Source organism: Peromyscus californicus, unplaced genomic scaffold (assembly GCF_007827085.1).
Source record: "Peromyscus californicus insignis strain IS unplaced genomic scaffold, ASM782708v3 Scaffold_15__1_contigs__length_86483966, whole genome shotgun sequence".
Classification (NCBI taxonomy): domain Eukaryota; kingdom Metazoa; phylum Chordata; class Mammalia; order Rodentia; family Cricetidae; genus Peromyscus; species Peromyscus californicus.
Window position 1 is genome coordinate 44,912,895 of NW_026294447.1, and position 21,204 is coordinate 44,934,098.

The following is a 21,204-nucleotide window of genomic DNA, read 5'->3' on the forward strand; positions in this document are numbered from 1 at the left end:
CAGGAAATGAATATCACTGTATTAATCTCAATAGTCTTAACTACATCAAACTGAAAATGCAACTTATGGTTCAATATTTTCTTCTTTCTTGTGGTCTTCTAGGGGACCAATATTACTTCTCTTACCTTACCAGCCTTATTATTCCAGGAGTCAGACACGTGCAATGAAATGGCAGGTGGGATAAGTTCATGCTTTCATTTGTCTAATGACTCAAAGATGAAGGGAGTAGGTAACCAGACATCCTGTTAGGAGGACTGCCTCATAACATAAACTAAGTATAGCAGAGATGGTAAGGCTCTCCTGTAATGACTTATCTTCAGAATGTATAATAAAAGTTAAAACACTTAGAAAGCAGTTCTTTAATAAGACAACACACAGATATTAGCATACTATGGATATTTTTGTCATAAAAGTGAAGAAAACAACCACTCATTTCCTCCTGCAGGCTTTCCAGTTTGGATGGAGGAGAAGCATATGAGCATACAACTCTCAATAACACCTGGCATCCTTCTTCCTATTTGGGTTCTTGCTGAGATGCAGGCTAACCCTGTGCTATTGTAGAAGCAAATAAAACCTTGTGGTATTCTTCTGATACTTTGGTGTGCATCTCTAAAAACATCTATGTCTGCATTTTGGCTTGAAAGAGTCAGAAAAATTGTACAGCTTATAGCCCATTATAGTAATGGCTTAGTGGACAGATATAGAATGAATAGCCATCCTTTGAGATCAGGGAACTGTTCAGCTTATGGACAATTCTGTTACTTCTTTGTCGACTTTGCAAAATGACCCTGTTACATATTGTAAAGTGCTAAGCTTATTCTTCTGAGTAAGACATCCCAGACTGCCCTTTTATTATTGCAAGTTGGGATGAGCTACAAGGACCATTTCTGGAGCTTCGATACTGCTTCTCCCAGTTTATCAGTGAAACAACAATTAGTTGGGAAGAAATTTTGCCCATGAAATTAGAATTACTCATTTTGCTGTGACTTGACCAAGTGAATGTTACCCTGAGTGTGTATGACCTAATCAGATACAAGTAGGTGAGTAAGTGCCTGTGTTCTTCACGAGAAGAAAGAATACATCTTTGCTTCTCTTTCTGTTTACCAGTTGCTCAAAGGGCAATTTTCATTGAAAGTAAGTGTATGTCAGAGTTATTTATATGTTACATACTTATTAATATATGCATACTATATATAACATATATATAATGTCACTTTTATTTTTTTTTAGTTCAAGCCTACCTGTATACAGCATGTATATTCATAATTTGGAAATTTTTGAAATGTTATGTATACAATTTTTTTAGGTAATTTCTCACTTTAATTCCTTCTTATGGAACTCTCTTGTTTACAGTAACAAGCAAATCAGCAAATACAAAACTCTAGCTGGATGAGCCTCCTTACACTCTGACCTTGGTCTCCTGACTTGGTCTGCTGAATTCAGTGGGACTAAAGGGTCTGCTTGGATTCCAAGGATTCTTGGGTTTTGTTATGAGAGTCAGTCCTCTGTTCACAAAGGCGAGGTGGCTGTCATCTGTTCTACACTTGTCACTCTTTGCTAAAGCCTTGTGTCTTGCATAGTTTTTTTTTTATTTAATTAACATTTCCTTTCATTTATTTTACATACCAACCTGTTTACCCTCCCACTTTTCCTCTGTCTGCCCCCCAACCTCCCATCTACTCCCCTCCCCACCCACTCCTCCTCTGTCTCCATCCAGAAAGGAGCAGACCTCCCATAAGCTTTAACAAAACAAAGCACATCAAGTTGAGGCAGGACCTAGCTCCTCCCTCTGCATCAAGGCTGGGCAAGGTAGTGGGGAACAGGTTACCCAAAGCTAGCTAAGTGCCAGGGACAGACAGGTCCTGATCTCACTGCTAGGAGCCTTACAAAGAGACCAAGCTACATAACTGTCACACACATGCAGAGGGTCTAGGTTGATCCCATGTAGGCTTTCTAACTGTTGGTCCAGAGTCCACGAGATTCCACAAGCTCAGGTCAGTGCCTCTACGGGTTCCCTTGTCAAGACCTTGACCCCATTGGCTCATACAATACTTCCTCCAAATAGGTTTTTGTCCTAACTTTGAAATTAAGTAAGCATGTTGAAATTTCTATTTGTTAATGGAAAAATAAACTTCTGAGAAATAATTGCAACATGTCCAGAAAAAAACAAAAACAAAAACAAAAAACATTTGGCCTAAGACTTTTGAATACTTAGATTTTTTTTTTCCCCTACCTGGAAGCGAAATGTGCCACAGACTGACCCATCAGACCAGAACCCAGAAAAAAAAAAGAATGGAAATCATTCAGAATGTAAGGCTTTGATGAAAAAAAATATATATCCTGATTGTGCCTTAGCCTGTAGCTGGAGTTTTCTCCAGTCCTGCCTGGGCCCGAAGCCACTCAGACCCAAGTAAACACACAGAAACTTATATTACAAACATACTATCCTCCAGAGAAAATAAGCTTGTGGCTTACCAGTACTTTTACATCTTGTTTCTCATGGTGGGTGCGGCTAGCAGTATCTCCTGACTCAGCCTTCCTCTTCCCAGAATTCTCCTCTCTCTTGTCCTGCCTATACTTCCTGCCTGGCTACTGGCCAATCAGCACTTCATTTATTAACCAATCAGAGCAATGCATTCACAGCATGCAGAGGGATATCCGCAGCAATAGCCTGTCCTTCCAATTCAACTATCTAATTGCTTGCGTCCTCTACACTAAATAGAATCTCAAAAATAGGAATGTGAGAACCATGCTTCTAGGACCTCCCTAGCTCAGCACCTGATATATAAGGCAGGAGATTACACAGGTTAAGAACTTTTCAAAAATAAAAAATAAAATAAAATCTTTGGGGGAATTCCAGTTATCCATTGGTTTATTATATGATAAAAATAGAAATTTATCCATTTCTGATGGCCATTTTTACTAGAAATACACAACAGGTATGGTTCTTATCTCATTAAATTGAAATCAAATCAAATTTACAATGTTCTTAGTACATACTGACATACATACTAGCAGTGAAAAGGTATAAATATTTTTTTGAGACAGGGTTTCTCTGTGTAGCTTTGGAGCCTTTCCTGGAACTCACTCTGTAGACCAGGCTGGCCTCAGACTCACAGAGATCTGCCTGCCTCTGCCTCCCAAGTGCTGGGATTAAAGGTGTGCACCATCACTACCTGGCTATAAATATTATTTTTATATTCTGAGTTCATTAAAAAAATTCAAAGCAATAATCTAAATAGAAAAAATACCCAGAAAAACCTTATAACTCATTTGGGTAAACCTCTTACCAGATTCTTAGAACTCATTTCAGCAGAGAATGGAATAAAAACTGACTTAGGCAGTAGAGAGAACTTACAGATTTACATTTTTGAGGTTTTTGCATCTAGAGGTAAGACAGGAGGTTTGAATAGCACCAAGGGTCCTCTTTAATCTGGCCTCTACATTATTTTGGTTTCATTCTGAAGTTAGTCTAAGTCAACAAATCAGCCATAGTCATTGTTGTCAAAACCACCTACCTCATCATCTGAGGATGTGAGCTTCTTGCTTCATCAAACACAAAATGACTGTCTTTGCTATCTCTCTTATGTGACCACATGGAATCACATGTCTACCATGACTAGAATAGTAACAACTCTGTCTCAAGTTTAGGTTGAATGCCCATTGTTGAATCAATAAGTGGTATACACAAGTTGATAACTGTCATATGTAGTTATGTTCCTCAGATCTAACCATCATGTTGAGGTTGGAGTGGATACTACTCAGTAAATACTACTATTCAATGGGGACAATGACTATGAGTGACATCCTTATTGCTCATGAGTGTTCACAGTATATCTGAACATACTTTGTCATGGGACACACAATGCATCCTTCTTTGCCCACACATTTTGATCATGGACACATTTTGTTGTCTGTGTCTCAGATTTTTTGCATGAGGGCAACTTGGTGAAACAAAAGATGGCTTACATGCAGAATTTATCAGGCTAGACAAAGGACATTTCATTAGTACTCTGTGGTGTTAAACAGTGCTAAGATTTATTTATACATGGCTTAATAAAGCAGAATCTATCCCATCTTTTTAAAGAAGTAACTGATGCCATTAGTGGTAAAAACCCTTGCAAGAGTTCCAGTCAAAAAATCATTGGCAGAAATAAGGACTACATACAGCTAGACTGTCCCTCAAATCCATATCCTCACTTACAATACTTCGTGATAAACTCATTGAGAACTTCCATTCTAGAAAGTAAACAGTTGCAATATCTACTTATTTGCTTAAAGTTTATATATATATATATATATATATATATATATATATATATATATATAATTGTGTGTATTATTTAATATCTTCAAGCAATTTTAGGGAAACAGATACAGATAAGGGAAAAACAGAAAACCTTCCAAAAATACAATCTTTTCTTACTACTAATATGCAGACATCCTGCATTTATTCACTAAAATATTGCTACCTGTTTATTCAACTTTACCCATTGCTCAGTTTAGAAATTCAAACAATGCCTTTTCCTTTTTCTAAAAAAAAAAAAATTATTTATTTTGTGTGACTGCAGCCGTTTCCTCTCCCTCCTCTCTTCCCAGTCTCACTCCCTCTGTTTCTGTTCAGGAAAAGTCAGATCTCCCATGAGTATCAACAAACCATGGCATATCAAGTTGCAGTGAGACTAAACACTTCCCCATGTATTAAGGCTGGGCAAGATGACCCTGTATGAGGAAAATCGCACATTCCTGGCCCATAGACTTGTGTTTTTGTCTTGTTTCTTTAGGTGTTGCTTAGAAGTTATTAGGAAAAGAAGCCAATATGAGTTCTTCATACATAATAAACGTAAGTGCTATTAGCCTTATAGGATTTTATAAAAATGTCTAGCATGACTGGTCTTTATGTACTTGGTTATGGTACAAACTTAACCCAGGCATTCACTTAATTACTTGGAAATAATCTAATTACATTTAATTATCCAAATCCTTAGTACTTTCTAAAAAAACTTTTATTTGCAATTGTTGTACTACAAAGACACAGGAATCTGGGCTTTGTCTTATGTTTCTACTTTATCCTTTCCAGTTTGAATTCTGATACTTTATTCAGAGTTGCTACTGCATGCAACAGGTAGACATTTTGATAAATATAAAAGTATTTTCTTTTGATTTGATAAACATCTCTTTATTGATGTATATTTTTTATTTTAACTGTAATATAAACTATTTGCTGAACTTAAGGTAAAAAGTTGGGAGATGGATCAAATTTTAACTTTTGTTGTCTTTTTTCAGACAAATATTTAGGCCTGGTGGTTAGGCAAAGCTCCAACAGGACAGCAGCACACCTTTTATCTAACCTGTTTAAAGATTTGTTTTGTCAATGTTAAGTTCAAATGTTCTCAAATGAATTACCAAGCCTGAAGCTAAGCAATAGCTTTCAGTATACATCCATGCTTTGTAGTTGAAGCTTATATGGATTTATATTTTAGGCTGTCAATTATAAAACAGACAAACAAACAAACAATAAAGAACAAGCTGTAAAATGTGATATAAACTGAAGACCACAAGAATTTGGATATGAAGATAGCCTCACATTAGGTAATCTGATCTGGGATGAAAATTTCATGTGTGTGGAAGAATTTCATCAACATCTCATGCTTCTTTTTCCTTCTCTTTACCTCCAACATTTGTATAAACATCAATTCCAGGAAATTAACATCAATTCCAGGAAATTATTTCTACCATTTGCTCTGAACTAAACATCCCTTGGCCTCTGACCTGGAAGGAAATCATGTAAAGAAATAATTAAAATAAACATGTTCCCCATGGGCTTGAAAACGAAAAAAAAAAAAAAAAAAAAAAAACCTTACTCTGAGGTTAAGGATTTTTCCACAAAACCAAAAAAACCCAAAAGTTCATATAGCTGATGTTCACCCAGTTGTTCTTAATTTCTTTTTGTTCCAAACTTAGTCCTAAAAATGGAGTTATTTATAATTTTAGCTGTGTGTGTATGTGGCTATGTGAGTTTATGTGCATCATGTGTATCTCATAGAGGGCAGAAGAAAACATCAGGTCCCCTGGAAGGAGTTCTAAGCTGCCATGTTGGTAGATGCTGCTAATGGAACTCAGGTCCTCTGCAAGCTAAGTAAGCAACTACTGGACCATTTCTCCAGCCCCTGCACTAAATGTATTTATTGACTGTTGTCTGAAAGGCTGTTCTTTTTAAAAATCAGTTATTCAGAACACTCCATAATACAGATTTTACTTTTCTCTGGATTTCACACATTTAATTCTGTTATATATTATTTTGAACACAGTTAAGGGGAAAAAAATCTCAAGGATTTTAAAAGATAGTGGGAATTCTGAATGCTTAGTTAAATATTTCTGAAGCTTTGAAACATCCACAGACATAAACAATTATCCCAGTTATTATTATTATTATTATTATTATTATTAATTATTATTATTATTGGTGGTGGTGGTGATGTTGTAAGTGGATATAAAAGCTAGATCTATCTAAATATCTTTCAAGACCAAACTACCTAAAAGGACTTGGAAACATTATCCCAGTTATTACAAGTGTCCCAATGATCTATTGTCATATTTTGATTTTTGTTGTATGACATTTTGTTTGTGTTCTGTCAAATAAAGCTTGCCTGAAGATCAGAGGGCAGAGTTAGCCACCAGTTAACCACAGAGGCCAAGCAGTGGTGGCATACATCTTTAATCCCAGGAGGAAGCAGGAACATCAGGAGTTCAAGGCCTCCCTGGGCTACACCAGATTGAGCAAGTCTAAAGAAGAAACAATGCCAGGCAGTGGTGGCTCACACCTTTAATTCCAGCACCTGGTAGGCTCATGCCTTTAATCCCAGCACCTGGAAGTCTCATGCCTTTAACCCAGCACTAGAGACAGATATAAAAGTCAGGTGGACACAGGATCCCCTTTTGGCCTGAGATTTCATAGAGGTAAGAAGTTTCTGGTGACTGGCTGCTCTGCTTCTCCGATATCTGACTCTGTGTTTTTATTGTTAAGACTAATTAGGGTCGAGCTTCAGATTTTATTTCAGTATTTAAAGGTAATCTCCAAAGAAGGGCTGGAATTTTCCTTACTGTATTGTGAGCACCATTTCTACAGACTCAGGCACCCCATCTCCATCATGCTTATTTCCTCTTGAGGTTAGTGTGCTTGGAACACAGTGTGAAAAGAATATTCAAAAATGTTGCTCAAAGTATGAAGGAATTTTCCTATTAGTTTCTGGAGGCTTGAGCTTCTACAAGACATTTTTGTACTTCAGATGATAGATGATATAATGGTCTCCATGTTTGACTGAATGTTGCTCAGGATCAGAGCCTTTTGAGGCCTTAATCTGAAAATATTTTAACTAGATATAATTGTGTTTAGAAAGATTAGTGATTCTGCACACAAACATATGACAAAGCACCCTGGGTGAAGAATTTAGGCTTGTGAGCATTTCTATCAAATATTGTTGTTGGTGTTGTTCATTTTGGATTATTAGATGTATTCCATGTGTTAATGTCAAGATACCATTTCTCTTGAAATGAATGTTTAGGTAAAACTAGACTTCATCTTTGATTATAGACTTTCAATATTCTTTTCAGATCACCTATCCCTCCCGCACCTCCAAAAACACTCCAGGAGATTCTCAATGAAGTTTCTGTGTTTCACAAATCCATATAGACTGCCATTTGTTTCACCTTCTAAATTATTCTCTCTTTAAAACATCAGTTTTATCTTGTCTTTGAGCTATCCTAGTCCATTCCAGGACTGGAGGCTAGATATGAAGTCACTCTGAAAAGAATGGTTATTAGAAGTATTTATATTTCTTATCAGTTTTTTAGTGTTCAATAAGAAATTTTTTTTTTTTTGGTTTTTTCGAGACAGGGTTTCTCTGTGTAGCTTTGCGCCTTTCCTGGGACTCACTTGGGAGTCCAGGCTGGCCTCGAACTCACAGAGATCCGCCTGGCTCTGCCTCCCGAGTGCTGGGATTAAAGGCGTGCGCCACCACCGCCCGGCCTCAATAAGAAATTTATCTTCAAGATGGTGTCATTATTTTGGGATAATTCTTTGTGTCAAATGTCTTTCTCCTTCCTAGAGTCTGAAGGAGTGAAGGATAACATTCCCTTTGATACTACAGCTTCTTCTGAAATCCAGTCCAGTCACATTGAGTTGCATGAAACAGTGAATACAACTTTCAACTACTGTGTAAATTGGAAGAAGAGGAAAAATGGAAAGATCAGGTGTGAACCAAATGGAAAAGTACTATTAAGCAACATCTAGTTGCATTTATGTAACCTTTAAGGACAGAACAGATTCTGAGAAACATGTCTTTAGGCAGTGTTATCACTGTGTGCTCTTCAGAGTGCATTTGAACAAACTAAGAGGTCTTTGGCATGGTTTCTTGATGCAATAAAATGGTTATTGCATCAATGTTGAATCATATCAAAGATGTTGAATATAAATTCAACATGTGATATATGTCTTGGTCCTGAAGTACCAGACACTGCTGTAGTATTAGTTATCTTACTCACAGGTGTGACAATCATCTGACAAAAGCAACTTAAATCAAGATATTATATTTTGGCTTACATTTCATGGGGACACAGTCCACCATAACAAGGAATGGAAGGTGTCACACTGCATAGAGCAGAATTCAACTTGCACAAAGTAACAAATGCCTGTGCTCAGCTCACCTTTTCCTATTCTATTTGGGACCTCACCCAATAGTACTGCTGGCATTTAGTGTAAATTTTGTAATCTCATTTAACCTTGCATAGATAATGCCTGCACATCGACACTTAGAGATTTGTCCCTATGGTGATTTTAAATCCCTTCTAATTGGTGATCTAGGCACCACACTATCTTTAAACTCTGTGAGTGTGAATAGAATATTATAAAATAATAGTTAAACGGTATAGAACAGTGGCTGCCTTAAGCAGTAGCTGTTGCTTATTATCAACATCAGGGCTGTCAAACTGTGTGTCATGGTATGTTCTATTCTTCTGAACTACATGCAGTAGGTTTGCTCACATTAGCATCACCTATCACCACAAGCGTTTGGATAATATGTTGCCCTGTGATGATGTGAAGTCCTTATATGATAAGACTGACCTCACCAGAAAGAAGGATCTTTTCTCCTCTGTTAGGTACCCACAGCAGCGTTGTGGCTTGTGATACACACTTACTTAACAGTTTGAAGTTCTTTATAAAGTCTGGTTTCTAAAACTATTTTGTGAGAATTCTTTAAACTTAATGCCAGCAGAAAAAGGTACTTTGTGAGGGTTAGCTAGGTAGTATTTGGCACATTTAGAATCATTCCGTTGAAGAGATTAAGGACTTTGAACTCCTTGGATCACAAAAGTCCTTGAAATCATTTTTCATAACCTACTTATCATTAGTTTTATGTCAGTGTTGACTGCTTTAACAAACAAGTTAACTCAAATTATTTGAGCAATCTCTTCACCAAAAACATTGAGACAGTGTCTACAGTATCACATAATGCTGTTTCTACTTATTTTCATTGAGCCCTGCATATCTACTTTACTCTTTGCTAATGCAACCTTTTGATCAGCCGACTACCAAAGCCTGAGCTTCATCATGCACTGCCTCGAAAATTTGTAACACAATCTGAACCTTTTGACCTCATTGTAGCAAAGTAGTAATTTATGTCAGATAGGCCTTGATAACACTATTAAAATTGTTTTCAACCTTGGAACAGCTAATTAGAGAGAGAAGATTCCTATATTGCTTTACCAAGCAGGGTCCCACAGTGCCTATTATCTTCCTGATTAAATACAGTACAATTTCTAACACTTTGGGGAAATCATCAAATGAGCCATGTTTGGCATAGGATGTGTTTATATAGGGAATGTATTAAAACAGCAGCTTTCCTCTGTCATTCAGAAAGCAAAATGACACTTTGACCCACGACATTCTTTACATGGTGATGGTACAGATTGTGTTTTGAGAAGTTATGAAACTTGGCTAAGGTCACTGTTGGGTCTTTCAATCTTGTACAAGATTAATTTTTCCAATATATTTTGTGGGTGTAGAGAGGATCAGAGAGAACATGGAGGTCATACTAGTGTCTGATGAAATTTTCCTATGACACCTGCTGCCCATCCCACATTTTTTATGTGGAAATCTTTTAATCTTGATGTACCAAAAATATTTTGTCTGTTATATTATTTACTAAAAAATAAATAAAACTCTAAAACCCTATATTATTTCCAGCTTCTATAAATAATAGCTAAAGCTTGGAAATTAAAACATATTTTGCGCCGGGCGGTGGTGGCGCACGCCTTTAATCCCAGCACTCGGGAGGCAGAGCCAGGCGGATCTCTGTGAGTTCGAGGCCAGCCTGGTCTACAGCGCAAGATCCAGGAAAGGCGCAAAGCTACACAGAGAAACCCTGTCTCGAAAAACCAAAAAAAAAAAAAAAAAAAAAAAAACATATTTTGCAATAAAATTTTTTCAACATTTCATATTAATTAAAGGATAAGACACATTTGGCAATGCTATTAAAGTAATTTTTTAAATCCAAGACTTCATACTGTCAACACTTGGTCAAAATAATCTCCAATCTTTTTAATAAATCTCGTGATTAGTTCACACAGTATTACTGGATTCTTCTCTAAAGTAGATGTGGTATGCAGGGCATTTTTTAAACGCTTTTTTTTCTTTGTGACTCAAATAACAAATGGGAAAACAAAATCAAGTTAACATCTGTTTCAAACTTTCAAATACCACTTTACATAGACTTAAAATTCATCAAAACAGAATAAAATAGTGTACACACACACACACACACACACACACACACACACACACACACACAAATAAGTTAAGTCTTAAATTTTAACTATTACCCTTAAAGAATTTTATAGTGTATATGTGATATTGGATGGACGGTGCTAGGGGCTCTCCCTACCTTCTCAGCTGGTTTATTCAATTTCAAGGTGGATGCACTTTGATGGTTGATACTGGCTCATATTCTTTTAATATGTTACACACCTTTTGCCACACTCTTTTTATTTCTTAACACACACAAAGTACTGTCCATGCACTGGGGAAATGTCTGACCACTCCTGGAAGCACCAACCTTTCATTTCTTACTATTGTCCTCCTAGACAGGAAGATACCCAATCATTCATTTGTACCTGATTTTTTTATTATGGATTTTTTTACTCATTTTACATACCAAACACAGATATCCGATCCCCCTCTCTTCCCTTCTCCTGCCTCTCCAGCATTCCCTCCCCCAACCCACCCTCCAATTCCTCCTCCAACAAGGTATAGCCTCCCAGATCCTGGTACATTCAGTAGAGGCAGTTCCAAGCCCCTCCCTCTGCATCAAGGCTGTGCAAGGTGTCCCACCATAGACAGTGGGCTCCAAAAAGACAGCTCATGCACCAGGGATGGATCTTGATCCTACTACCAGGGGACCCCTTAAGTAGATCAAGCTACACAACTGTCCTGCTTATGCAGAGGGCCTAGTCCAGCCCCAAGGAGGCTCCACAGCTGTTGGTCTAAAGTTAATGGGTTCCCACAAGTTTGATTTGATTGTCTCTGTAGGTTTCACCATCATGATTTTGATGCCCCTTACTCAAAGAATCCCTCTTCTCTCTCTTCGACTGGATTCCTAGAGCTCGGCCTGTTGCTTGGCTGTGGATCTCTGCATCTGCTTCCATCAGTTACTGGATGAAGGCTCTATGATGACAGTTAGGGTATTCACTGATCTGATTAATAGGGTAAGCCAGTTCAGGCACCCTCTCCTCTATTGCTAGTAGTCTAAGGTGGGGCCATCCTTGTGGATTCCTGGGAACTTCCCTAGCACCCAGTTTCTCTGTATCCCCATGATATCTCCCTCTATCATGGTATCTCATTCATTGGTCTCCTACTCTGTCCCTGTTCCAGCTTGACCATCCCATTCTCTTATGTTCTCATCCACCACCCCCTACCCTCTATTGCCCCTCCCTCATCCCCAGTTTACTCATGGAGATCCTATGTATTTTCCCTCCCCTTCCCAGAGCGATCCACATATCCTCTTAGGTCCTCCATATTAGCCAGCTTCTCTACCTGATTTTTTTTAAAACTGTAGTTTTAAAAATATTACTCTTCTTTAATCTACTCTTGTGTGTGTGTGTGTGTGTGTGTGTGTGTGTGTGTGTGTGTGTGCTTCTCACTGTGGTCTGTTATGAAACAAATCAATATAATGGATTGTTTCTGCTTTATTATGTACCTGACATACACTAACTCCTTTAATTCTACCAGCAATCCTAGAAAGTAAGAATTACTGATTTCCTTACTTTGCATAAGAAGTATTGCAGCTTTAGAAGAGTTTAGTAATTTTCCTGAGAATATCTATAATCCAAATATATAAGTCATGTCATAGTTGCAATGAGACAATAATCCAAATGCAATGATGAATGTGTATAGGAAAGGAAAGACATTTTTCTAAAAGGCTCCTGGTGGTTCCTAGCAGGATTAAGCTTCAAGAAAAGGGGTGATCCTATCTTGTGCAACCTATTGGCATAAGCTGGTCAAGTAGAAACACACAGACACATAGAAACACAAACTTCCCCCCGACCCACACAGAGACAGACAGAGAGACAGAGAGACAGAGACACACAGGGAGAACCACGGAGTTTCAAAATAGTTAGGAATGACAAAGGGCTTGGTTAAAATGAATAGCACTTGTAAACTATATTAGGTACTTCAAACTACGACAAGGGCCACTTTCTACATTTTAGATGAGGAAGTAACTTCACAAAACAAGATCATCACATCTTAGGTGGTGAAGCTCTAATTTGAAATCATAAACTGCTCAAAGTACTTATGTATTTTCAGTGGTCATTAATTTTACTAATGAACTTTTTAAAAAGGCATTTAGCTAAAATTCTAGGGTTCAATATAGCATGTAAAAGATCAGGAGCACAAAATTTATACAATGATATTTAAAACCTAAAATGTTTGTCAGACAATCACACATTCCTCTAACCTATAATTTCTTTACCTGGGAAAAGCAAGCAAGCAAACGTATAAAAAAAGACTTGGAAAAAACCATACAGAACATAATTATTACCATTAAATTCCTATTGACATAGTGATGTTGTTAGAAGAAAAAAAAAACTCAGAAGTTGAAACTAGATTCATATAGGAAAGCTTAAAAATTGTTAATGGAAGAATGTTGTCATAAATAGAAGAACCTCCTTTTATTCCCTCTGGATTTTCTATCCTAAACTGGAGTGGCTTCTGCTGGAAAAATATTTTATCTCCGTCAATTGGGTTTCAGAGATAGACCACCTTAAAACTCACCATTATCTTGGATCTTTTTCTCTTTCAGCCAACATCAACTTTCAATGAGGGAAAAAAAATAAATGCCTTGTGAAAACACACAAAATGAGATGAAGGTCTAGGTTTCTCTCCTTCTCTGTAAAGATTCTCTGTACAATGTTGTTCTCTGTACAAGATTGGAGCAGACATCAGGAAATTAGACGAAATGGTAGTGTTAAATCCATTAACCAGCCTGCATTCTGCAGTGAAAAATGACATAACTTTTAACAGTTTGGGTGAAAAAAAATAAATATGTGGCTAGGATCTTTAATTCCTTTGTGGATTACAGCCCTCATAAGAATTTGCTAGAATTGCACCATATGCACTTACTTGGCTCAAGCTTTGGGTCACGTGTAAAATTTATTTAACAGGCATATTCTTAAAACAGGTTAAGCCACAAGAGGTCTTTTTCTATTTCCTTGGTATGTTTTTATTCCTTGTTATTAATTGAGGGATTCGGGGTTTTGGTGCATGTTGTTTTGAATCTCTGTCTCTGTCTTTGTCTCTGCTCTCTCTCTCGGTCTCTCTCTCTCTCTCTCTCTCTCTCTCTCTCTCTCTCTCTCTCTCTCTCTCTCACATTTCTGTCTCTGCTTTTTCCTCTCAGTGTTTGTATCTACATGTGTTTGAAAATGAATTTTTGAACTTTTTGTTTTGTTCAGTGCTGGGTGCAAAGGAGTTTCGTTAGAGATTTAAAGGTAATTTAGAAAGCATAATTATTTAGCTTTTTTCACTTTGGACTGAAATTCTTTATGAGAGTTAAAAGAAACACAGTATATCAAAATGAAGCACAAAGAAAAAAGAATTCTTGTTACTCAAAGAAGTTGGACTTTGAATTTTATCTTTACTTAAGGAGTGTTTTGCAAATTAATGTCCTTGAAGTAATTCTGTATGAGTCCAAACTTGAAATGCCACTGTTTTTTTTTTTAGAAGTCATACTTTACATGACTATCAAAGTGAATTTATTAGCTTTAAATGTGATTTGAGGGTTCTCAAAGGGAAAAGTAGGAGGACCTATATTTTTTTAAACCATCACTAGATCTGATTTCTGAGGAAGAAACTTCTCTAAAACAGACAGACTTCATTCAAGGAGGATGGACCATTCCAAGTCTTTGTTATTCAATCTCATAATACTGTCAATATAGTGCCTGAGCAAATGGGAGAAGTTAGATCCATACACAAAGACCAGTCCGTCTCACTAGTGGTCAAGAGCAGCCACCATCAAAGAGAGGAAGACCATAGTTTTATGTAAAAGAAATCTAGCTCTCACATTTTAAATAGTGGAAGTGAATGAAGGCACATGAACTTGGAAAACCTGGGAAATTCAGTTAATTTTAAGTTTTTATCTGCTTAGAGATTTAATCAATATCATCAATCCTTCCAAAAGATTATTTATTTGTTTATTTTTATTCTCTGTGGTGAGGGGGTGTGAGGGGGATAGGGCATCACATCTCCTGGAGCAAGAGTCACATTATTGTGAGCCACCTGGCTGGGAGCTAGGAGCTGAAGTCAGATCTGCTGAAAGTGCATGGAGTTGTCTTAACCACTGAGCCATCTCTCCAGCCAGAGATCACTCTTGACATGTTGATTTCTCCCTTTGTATTTGATCTGGAACCTTCTGCAGTCACCAAAATGACCATAGACTCCTCAAGTCTGAGGCACCTGTTTACTGAATCCCAGAGCACAATGGGCATTTTTCTTTGTGTACTGTCTGGAATACTCTTCATGGAAGTGAGCAACATCAATACCTCTGCTTGCTTTCAACCACTTTAAGTCTTTGACTGCACAGTAGTGCAAATGTGGAAGCTCTCTCAGTTTATTATGGTGCTAGGAGGAATGTGCTGAGGAGACTTTGCTGAAATGATTTTTGTCAAATGCTTAGGGCTTTACTTGAACCAGAGTGATAAAAATGGCCACAATCTGAGAACTGCCATTTCATACAAGTTTCAGCTGATTTAACATACTGAGAAATGTCCCCTCCATTAGGTTGCAACTGGAAACCAACATTTTCCCTGTCATTCTGCATAGCCATACACTATTAAAATGACATTTTACCTCAGAATTGAGTGCTTTTTTTTCAGGGTTATTTATTTTAGTTTGCGGGTACATATACAAACATGTGCCATGGTGCATGTATAGAGGTCAGAAAGCAACTTGCTTGGAGTCAGTTCCTCTTGATCATGTGGGTTCTGAGGATTGACCCCAAGCCTTGGGGCATAGCAGCAAGCACTCGCTGGCTTAGCTATCACACTGGCCCCTAATTAATTAGTTAAGGAGTAAGTTCCAAGTACACTTGTCTATTTATATTTGGCAAATTTTGAAAAGGAGCTGAATCTTACAAATTCTACTATAAGTTGAGGAAACTTAACCATTCTTGTTGGTGTTTAAATTTTGTGGAGCCATGGGGGCTCAGTAAGCAAGCAAGGAAGAGGGTGCCCAGGAAATGATGAAATTGAATCCAATAAAATGTCAAGGGCTGATAAAAATGGTGTTAACGTGTAGTCATATAAGCAAGGGAGGTGATGGTACATGAGCAAAAGTACCATGATATACATGCTCAAAGTGTAGTAAAGAAGCCCATTATACTGTATGCTTAGTTCAAAAACAAAATGAAGGTCAATCAGTGTCAAAGCAGGTGCATCAGTAAAATAACCACCATCAAGCTTTTAAAACTTGAGCAAGTTTAGGAATACATTTTATCATTTTGTCTTGGATAAAATTCTTAAAAAATATTAGTGTTTGGATTGGGGACATAAGCCATTTGTGGATTGTGTCCCTGGTTGGGAGATCCTAGGTTTATTCACTAATCACCACCATCCTCCCCCACACATATACCCACACATGTACACACACACATTTGAGCTCAGAGCAGGTAATTTTTCATTTGGAAACAGTGTTTATTGAGTGAAAGAAGGTAAAATAAATATGAACCCAGAGTAAAACGCAGGAGAGGGGATATAGATCTTAATTCAGGCAGTATTTTGGAAACAGACATTCATACATACTCAATAAACAAGGGCATAAGAAGAAGATAAAATACTGCTGTGGTGATATTTTTTTCCCCAAAATATTGTGTACCCTAACAAATTTATCTGAGGTCAGAGAACAGAAGAGCCACTAGATATAGAGGCCAGAAAATGGAGGCACACACGCCTTTAATCCTAGCATTCCAGAGGCAGAGATCCTCTGGATCTCTATGAGTTCAAAGCTACACTGGAAACAGCCAGGCGTGGTAACAAGAGACTTTAATTCCAGGAAGTGGTAGAAGGATGAAGAAAGGTATTAAGGCATGAGGACAAGGAATTAGGCTGGTTAAGCTTTTAAGCTTTTGAGCAGCAGTTCAGCTGAGACTCATTCGGATGAGGACACAGAGACATCCAGTTGGAGGAAACAGAATCAGCTGAGGAACTGACAAGGTGAGGTGGCTGTGGCTTGTTCTGCCTCTCTGATCTTCCAGTGTTCACCCCAATACCTGACCTCAGGTTTGATTTTATTAATAAGACCATTTAAGATTCGTGCTACATACTGCCTTTGATATGTTTGCTCCAAATTTAGACTGGGGGATCCATGACTGCCAGGAAGAGGCCAGGAATTCAATGACTTCAGAATGCCATGCTTCTGCAAGTAGAACGCCCATCAACTCAGTGCTGAGCACAAGGGAAAGGCTCATCTCTGTTTTTTTTTTTTTTCCTTATCCTAGTTCAGAGTATATGTCATTAAAAAATGGCAAAAAAATGACAAAGCTTGAGTACAATTTTCAGTTCTTTAAGACTTAGAAGTAGTACAGATAATTTAGCATGATCTCAGCAGGTATACATCTGACAAAGGAAACAGACAACAAAAACTTCTCTTTGGTTGTTTTTAGGAAGTGGTTGAAGTGATTATTTAAAGTGGTTATTACCTCAAATATTCTTGATAGATTGATGGGATATAAATAAAAGGAGAATAATTAGTTGTAAAAAAAAAATAGAGTCTCATGAAGTCCACACTGATTTGTGGAATGCTAATCTATAAAAAAAAATCGATCCTGATGTTTTTTCCTGGTATACTTTGAATCTTGGGTAATATTAGAAGTCACTAAGGATATTGAAATTAAATTTATCAATAGAATGTTGTCTATTTCTAGCAATCAATATCATGGCAATTTATGACCCTTCCACATAAAACGATGCTAAACAAACATTATAGTAAAAAGTGAAAACATATAAAAATCCAAGCAAACCTCATGAAAACATACTTTCAACTAGAGTATGGTTAATCTTGCAAATTTCACTGTTCCACACTGTTTCTTCACACAGTTTGAAGGCGTTTATTCTTCCAAGTCAGAGTGGATACTCTCTATGCTTCTGTTATCAGCATTAGTTCCTCAGAAAAAAATCATAAGCCTATCTTAGTCCTTCAATGTCTATGTTCATTTTGATTCTACATTGATTCCTAGAGAGATATTTTTGTATTTGCAATGAAAATCTATATATATTTAACTTGTATTAAAATTATTTTGGTACATGTCTTATGCTTCATATTAAACCATTATCTGTGGGAGTGGAGAGCAAGCATTGTGCCTTACACATTTTTTCCTTTTTATTTTTGAATATATGATACCAAATAAGAGTCTTTTAAACATCCAAGTATTAAGTGACTTTTAGTTAAGAGTCAGCTATCAATTTTTAACAAGAACAGTGGTTCTGAACATTTACTTAGCCAATCATCTATTCATGGTATATTCTGTTTCTACTTTAGTTACAAGGTGGAGAAGAAGCATCTATCAGGCTTATAGTAAGAACACTTATTACTGTGGAAGAAACATTCTAGGGCCACCAAGGCTCCTCACCTTACAGCATGAGGCTATGAGAATGAACTTGAGGGCTGAACTTTCCCTTTAGAGCCAATTCACCAGTTGCTCCCCAAAATTACGTAGTCTAAATTTAATTCCCTTTACATGTAAAAGAAGAGATAGAAGAGTCTCTAGTTCCAAGACTGTCAGAAAATGAAACATACAGATGCTGACTTACACTTCCAAGCCTCTTCAGAAATAAGCATTCAAACTCTCTCCCATGTTGCCCATATTTCAGCATTGCTCACTTCTAAGTCGCACATGCCTTTTTCATTGGGACGTAGCAGCCAACAGACTTTTAAATTATCATTAAACTATCATTCTTACTATATGATTATAAGAAGCACAGCATGTTGTTAAATTTCTTCTCTATCTATTGATAGAAAATAACATGCCATCTTTTGTAGTTCTTTTCCACTTCCATCTTAAGATATCAGGGAATTGATGACTATGTGGGAAGGAATGGTAGAAAACAAGTAGATTGAGCAGGATGAAATCTTGGCAACTTTCATTGAGTGAAAACTTGTTGACCTTAGTTTAAATTTAATATTTGTCTTCTAAAATGATTATGCATTTTACTGCTTAATAATAAAGCAATATGGAAAGGCTGAGAGAGCTTTGAAGTTCAATTGATAAATTTTCTCCAGGCCTTGTAAAATGATCATGATACAGCTGGCTTACTGTATATTCAAATTCAATTTGGGGCAATAAGAAAATTGTAGCCATGTGTTGAAGTCATAATTGTGTGTGTGTGTGTGTGTGTGTGTGTGTGTGTGTGTGTGTGTGTGTCTATATGAGTGTATTCATGTGAGTGTGCATTCACAGGTCCATTCCTGACATGTATGTGTGTGTATCCACTTGGAAATATGGCCAGTCAACAAAGCTTAGCCTGGTTGACGAATGCTCAATGGTAGGCTTATATGATCCTAAACTACCTGATTGTAAGCTGATAAGTTTCTCTGGTATGTTCCAATACTCTGCCAGGATGTATAGAATTTCTCCCTAGTGACTACTGTTATACTACTCTTAACTCTGCTGCAGGGAGGGGAGGCAGTGACCACAGGATCATTGAGAATAATTATTTCTTCCTATCAAAAATGAAACTGCACTTTGCTCCACACAGATGGGATTTTCTGTCATCCAGTTGCCTGCTTTCAGGTTCCTGAGAGTCCAAGGAAATGGGCTGCATATTCTTCTAGTAACCATACATCTCATGATGCTGTTTGTGTCATTATGCTCTTTTTAGGACTTTTACATTCTTTATTTCATACACTGTGAAATTACTGTGTATTATCCATGGTAAAAATCCACAGTTTGTGTTTCACCTTTCAGTTAAAACCATTTCTTTCCCTCCTTTTTCTGAATTCACTCTTCTGGAAATTGAAATTTATCTTTTTCCTAAACTGCAAGGCATGCCAAACCCCAAATAGCTCAGGGATCATAATTCAGAAGCCACTGGTTCAGTTTCTTGCATGCAAAGACTGTGTGAGTAACCATAGGCATTGGGATAAATTTTTTAGAGCAGCCAGAAAACTCAGCAGGAAGATGCTGAACTTGCCTGTAAGCACATTGCAGAAGAATTGTTGGGGAAACAGCTCCATATTTTACACCATAGGGTAATGCAGACTAGGTACCTTCCAGGTAGGCAAATCTTTTTTACAAGTAGATAAGTGAGTCCTTGGGACACAGCACTTGTTTCTCGCCTTCCTGATGATTTAAGAGGACTGGACTGGGATTTAAAAGATTTAAATGCTAGTCCCTGCTGACATGTTAACTAACTGTGACCTTGGGAAAGTTGTACACTTACTTAGTCCGTTTCCTCATCTGAGATTTGAGGGGATTCCAAGGAATGATCTCCATGGCCTTGTCTAGCTCCACATTTCTGTGATTTTGCCCAATGGCTCTTCTTACATGGCTTCCTTCCAGGAAAACAGAGTCATGAGGGGCTTCTGTTTATTTAGCTTTGTTTGTGAGTGAGTGAGTGAGTGAGTGAGTGTGTGTGTGTGTGTGTGTGTGTGTGTGTGTGTGTGTGTGTGTGTGTGTGTGTATGTGTGTGTGTGTACGTGCGCGCGCGTGTGCGTGTGCTTGCACACATTCTTCCTTGTTTTTCATTTCACCAGTTATAAAAATAAAAAGGAATGCCCCTGTGGTCTGTAAAAATGTTTCACATTGAGTGCTATGTGGAACAGCCAGTTTTCCATTTTAATTCTCTTAAAATATTTGTTCATGCAAAAACAAGCATAGGTTCCAACAAAGCTTTCCTGTGAATCGCTCCATTTTGAGTGGTTTGCCCCCTTTCCACAGTGTTCAATTGCTGAGAGAGTGGCAATTTAAATGTGCCCTGCAACCATTTCTGGTATTGGAATGACATTTGGTGGTTGAAGATAGAGGGAAATTAAGTGCTGGTGAACAACTCTTCCTCACATTCTATGTTAATTGTCCTTCCACGGAAGATAAAATGAAATCACACATATTAAAGGCATACATGTGAACATTCCCTCCCATAAGAAACACTGTAACACAAATCTTAAATGGTCTTATTAATAATAAAAAAAAAATGGAACCAAATATTGGGGTGAAAGCTGAAAGATCAGAGAAACAGAACAAGCCACAGCCAAACTCACCTTGCAAACTCTTCAGCCAATCCTGTTTCCTTAGACTGACAGCCTCTGAGTCCTCACCCGAATGGGTCTCAGCTGACATGCTGCAGCCACTAACTTACCTCTATGAAATCCTCAGTCTAAAGAGAGAGAGTTTCTGTTTCCTCAAGCTTTATATACCTTTCTGTGTCCTGCCGTGTATTACTTCCTGGGATTAAAGGTGTGTATGCTTCCCAAGCAAAGGCATGAGATCTCAAGTGCTGGGATTAAAGATGTGTGCCACCATGCCTGGCTCTGGTCCCAGTGTGGCCTTGAACTCACAGAGATCCAGATGAATTTCTGCCTCTAAAGTGATAGGATTAAAGGTGTGTGTGTGTGCCACCCCTGCCTGACTTCTATGTCTAATTTAGTGGCTGGCTTTGTCC

The 21,204-nt window shown here is 37.6% G+C and overlaps 1 long non-coding RNA gene across 4 annotated transcripts in view; it reads left to right on the forward strand.

The window, feature by feature from the left end:
• LOC128110819 (uncharacterized) overlaps window positions 1-21,204 on the forward strand; it is a 153,526-nt gene that overhangs the window by 75,016 nt on the left and 57,306 nt on the right. Inside the window, exons 2-4 of one of the 4 annotated variants that reach the window (XR_008218339.1) lie at window positions 4,785-4,843; window positions 6,646-6,960; window positions 8,109-8,253. This is a non-coding gene — a long non-coding RNA (uncharacterized LOC128110819). Of the gene's footprint in view, window positions 1-4,784; window positions 4,844-5,913; window positions 6,961-8,108; window positions 8,254-21,204 lie in introns of those variants that run through there. The other 3 variants (XR_008218338.1, XR_008218337.1, XR_008218340.1) reach the window with 3 other exon arrangements.